A 5,038-nucleotide genomic window follows, 5' to 3' on the forward strand; every position below is an offset into this window, starting at 1 on the left:
CTCCCCCAAATGAAAAACATTTGATATGTTTACTGTGTGCCTTGGTGAATAAAATATGGGTTCATTAGATTTGAAAATCACTGCATTCTGTTTTTATTTACATTTTAAAGTCCCAACTTCATTGGAGTTGTGGTTGTATATACTTTGTTTATATATGAATATAATTTCTAAATAAGATTTGTGTATTTAAAACTGGGTGTGTATGAATCCGGCGCTCCCAGTCACCACCAGGTCATAAACGTGTTATGAATCCGGAAATGTAGTTTTAGAGGAAAAGTGTCGTCAGCCGCCTGTGGAAGAACCAGCTGGAGCCGAAGTGATCCCAGCATCCCGGAGAGAGGAGGCGGACGACGGGCTGCCCCTGAGCGAACAGCCCGGCGGACGGAGCCCGGAGCCCGGGGCGATGATGTGAGGAGGAGACGGTGCAGGGGACCCCTGACAGAGATGAGCCGTGACCGGGAGGCTGGGGGGGACTACGAGCTCGGCTACCCTCGTCAGCCGCAGCTATAGCTAGCTCGGCTAGCCGCTGGACGAGCCTCGGTCCGTTCGGATGTGGGAGCCGCAGCATCCAGCCGACAACAGCGACGTGACGGAGGTGAGTTCGGCCGAAGGGTTCCTCCGCTGCAGCGCGCCTCCAGCCAGGACCGCCCGCCCGGTGAGAAACCCGGCGCCAGTCGGTGCCAGTCGGTGCTAGCCGTCCAGCTAGCGGCGGGGGCTGCTCGGCTCGGACCCGCTGCCTCCTCTCCGCCTGGGAGACGCGGCGCTGCGTGTCACCCCCACCGGGTCACTTAGCTCAGCTCGGGGATGGGTTCGGATTAGAGCCGAGCAGAGAGAGGCTCTGCGGAGATCTGCCGTAAACACAGAGCTCTAAGTGGGGGTCAATAACAGCTCTGGAGCGGGCGAACTTAGAGGCGTCGGTGCGGGCATGTGAGCCCCGGCGGGCAGGCTCGGTTCTGCGGGTCCCGGCGGGAGGAGCATCGGTGTCGGCTGGTGTCGGTGTTAGCTCTCTGCAGAGCTCCATCAGCAGCAGGCGGAGGCAGGTTGGGTCATTTTCTACCTTTGTCTGGACTCGGAATGAAGAGAGACGCTCACAGATGTCACCAGCTGATTATTAGGATGTTCTTCAGGTGAGGTAGGAAGAAGTAACTTTAGTCTGAAGCACAAAAGCTTTTTAAATGTATTTCTATCTGTAACTTCAGAGGTGTGTCTTTGCTCTGTGTGCCATCTTTATCTACCAGGAGACCGTGCTTCTGCGCGCCTGTGTTGGTTTGTCTGTTAGCAAAATATCTCCTGAACCAGAGGAGGGATTTTATTGAAACTTTCAGACAGTAATCACTGGATGTACCTCTGCAACTGATTGACTTTTGGAGTCAGCCCCATTCAAGATGGCCGCCACAGCTAAGCATCCTTATCCAGCACTACAACTCCCAAAACTCAGACAGCTTTGTAAACATTGAGCTAAAACTTGGTGTGGGGGTAGCTGAGAGTCATCCCCGATGCATACTTTAAGCACAAACTGATCACACGAGATCTGTTTTTAAAACTTTGCCAGTAACTGTTACAGTGGACTCTCCTGATCTGTTAGCAAAATATCTCCTAAACCACTGGATGGATTTTAATGAAACACTCAGACAATAATCACTGGATGTACATCTGCAGCTGATTAACTTTTTGAGTCAACCCAATTAAAAATGTCCGCCACAGCCAATTGACCGTAGCCAACACAAAAACAGCTCTAACTCAGCTGGTTTTACAGATATTGAGCTAAAGTTTGATGTGGTAGCAGCTGAGAGTCGTCCTCAAGTCATGCTTCAAGCATTAACAGGTTTTATAATATTGCTGGAGATTGCGCTTAACGTTATTTTGAAAGTTGGACCAATAGCTCCGTCTCCTGTCATCACTAGCTGATTTCTGTCTAAATCTCTGGCCTTAAAGGTGGTGGGCGATATGCATTCATTCAAGGAATGCCGGGCCTTTAAAGAAGTTTAGTAACGGGTGCGTTTGAAGGTGCTATCAGGTCGAAAAGCAGCTCTTTGTGTTTGTGATTTACGTCTCTGGGTGCCTGCGGAGTCTGGCTTAAAGTTTTCAGGCTGTCTCGGTGAAATGTGAAGAATGGGATCGTTCGCCAGACGAGGGCAAAACCGAGGCAATCGTACAGCCGGAGTGGTCCAGTCGGTGTTCGTGCCGTTAAGTCCCCCTCTGTGCAGGACTAATACACAGGGCTGTATTTATCAGCACTAATTGGTTTAGGTGTTTCTAATGCTGAGGACTGGTTGTGACCTTCATCCTTCCCTCATCCCCCCATCAGATTAGAGCCGGTAAGGAACCTCGAACTCTTCCTCGTGCTCTTCTTCATTTCAACGGTTTCTACCCCACGTTGTTTCCTCGTCGGCTGCTGGACTTCGACTGTACGGGCGTGAGGGTCTCTCTCGTTTCTGAACTCCTTCAGAGTCTGACTGGGGCAGCAGCCCTTGAAGGAATGCGTGCCGGAGCTTTAGACTGAGATCATCGTATGACGAGAAATGGCAGAGTCGTAGTCATTTTGGTGAAACCTTGATAAAAAAGGTTATTTGCCATCTCATGTGATATGTGGGATGTCACGCTCACAGGATGTGTTGTGAATGACTCTCAGCTACTACAGCGACCAGTTTCAGCTCAATATCTGTAAATCTGACTGAATTATACTCTTTTTATTGTTTACTAAAGTTGATTAGGTGTGGCAGCCATCTTGACTCGGATTGACTCCAAAAGTTAATCAGATGTAGACGTACATCCAATAATTACTGCCTGAGAGTTTAATTACAATCCATCCAGCGGGTCATGAGATATTTCGCTAACAGACAAACAGGATTGACTCCAGTAGTAAAGACTAAAGTTTAAGCAAAGCTCGAGCTCAATGATTAGCCCTTGGAATATGTGTTGAGGATGTCTCTCAGTACCACAACAACTCTTAGCACAGTATCAGTAAAAATGACTGAGTTGTAGCCATTTCTGTGTTTTTGAAGGTCGGTTGGCTGTGGTGACCATCTTGAATCGGGTTGACTCAAAACATGAATCAGTTGTAGATGTGCACTGAATGATTATTTCCAGAAAGTTTTATTAAAATCCGTCCATTTGGTTTATGAGATATTTTGCTAACAGATGGACAGAGTTGACCCCATGTAGTTATTGGTTCGTTTTGAACAAAGGCGCTGTGCGATCTGTCAGCGCTCAAAGTATGAGCGGGGGATGAGTCTCAGCTGCGAGCTCAACTAATCTCAGGTCAATGTCGGTAAAACTGAGTGAGTTATAAACATGTTTGTTTGGCTTTATATAAATAAAAATACTTTTTTTTAACAAAAAAAAAACGCTAAATGGAGCAAAATGCTAAGAAAATGTTGGCCTTATTTAGCAGTAGAAAAGTTGCCTGAATAGAACCAGAAACATTCCTGGAGAACTTGGAGATTTGATTTATTTCTTATTTTTACCTCATCTTGACTTAACATGACTCAGGGAATATTTTGGAGATTAGTCTCAGTTACCACCACAGCAGGTTTCTGCTTCACATGTCCAGAGATGACAGAGTTATAGCCATTTTATAGCGTTGGCGACCATATTGAATTTATGGTTAGCATTCAGCGTGTGTTGGGGATTGTTCTCGGCTACCACCGAACCAATTTTCAGTCCAGTATGTTGAAAACATGGCTGAGTTAAAGCTGTTTTTTAAAGATAGCTTGGCGGCCATCAGGATGGCAGACCCCAGTTAGCTTTAGCAGAAATATGCTAAAGTAGATTTCAAAGACAACAGTGTTTTTGAGCGATTTAAAGGGAGATCTCAGTGTAGGGAAAGTTTGTTTTATTGTCGTTGTTGTTGTTAAAAAGAAGTGCATTATTTTGAAAAGTATAGGAGTTACAAAAACCAAAAAGTCATAGCACCCATCTCGTTTTTACATATGAACGGCTAAAATAGCACTAAGTATGTTTAAGTAGTTTGATGGCAAAAAAAAAAAAATGTATGGAAAAGCAAACAGGAAAACAGTGTGAATGCTGAGTCTGGATTCACACAAAAAGATCCACCTGTGAGCAATCTAAGCGCGCGTTTCCACCGGCATTTTTTCGAGGCCGGCCCTGCTTTTTTGGTACCTGCTTCGGAGCAGGGCCAGCTGGGCCGGCCCTGCTTTCGTTGGCGGCGCAAGCTTAGCTCCTGTTCACTCATTGGTCCTGGGTGTGACCAGATGCAAGCATAAAGAGCGAACGGTAGGAATATAAACAACAGCGTTAGCTTACCCTGCAACGTTTATGCTGTCTGTCCCCCAGCTGAAGGCGCTGTAAAGCCTGAAATCTCCGGCAGATAACAGCCGTCCTACTCCGCGCAACAATCGCGGCATCCAGAGCATTTCTTCCACTGCACCTCTCTTCCTGAAGTCTCAGGAGAATCCCCATAAGTTTAAAAAACAGCAACAACACAGGGCCAACGTTGTCCATAGCTCATCCATTGTCTCCACAAATGACGCCAAGTTTCGGCAGCGCACTGAAGATTCCAGTTTTTTTAAATATCTAATAATAATCAGCGGTGTGGCTTTTAGACCTGGACACGTTCTCTGTCAGAGGAGAGCTCCTGTCCAGGTGTCAACATACAACTCTAGCAATCTTGAGACGTTGGAGACGCCCGCGACAACATCAAGGCAGGTTTGAGACACTTGCGACAACTCTGTGACTACTTTGAGAAAAGATTTGTGAGTGTAGAGATACGACCTGTAGGACCACTACAGGCGTCGTTCAAGCGGACAGGAAAAAGTCATCCATGAAAAAACACAATTAGGCAGAAAAGTTGGAATTTGTTGCTCAAATATGTTTACGGTGTGACAAATCTACCGCCACTCCCCACAGTGAGGCACGACGGTGGCAGCATCATGCTGTGGGGATGCATTTCGTCAGCAGAGACTGGGGAGTCAGTCAGAGCCTCTGTGCTAACTCATCTTTCTGCTTTGTTTTCAGGACGATGGCTAAAAGATAACCTCAGCCGACTCGCATATCCTCAACCCCCGTTTCCCCCCCC

The sequence above is a fragment of the Kryptolebias marmoratus genome, linkage group LG5 (genome assembly GCF_001649575.2).
Source record: "Kryptolebias marmoratus isolate JLee-2015 linkage group LG5, ASM164957v2, whole genome shotgun sequence".
Classification (NCBI taxonomy): Eukaryota; Metazoa; Chordata; class Actinopteri; order Cyprinodontiformes; family Rivulidae; genus Kryptolebias; species Kryptolebias marmoratus.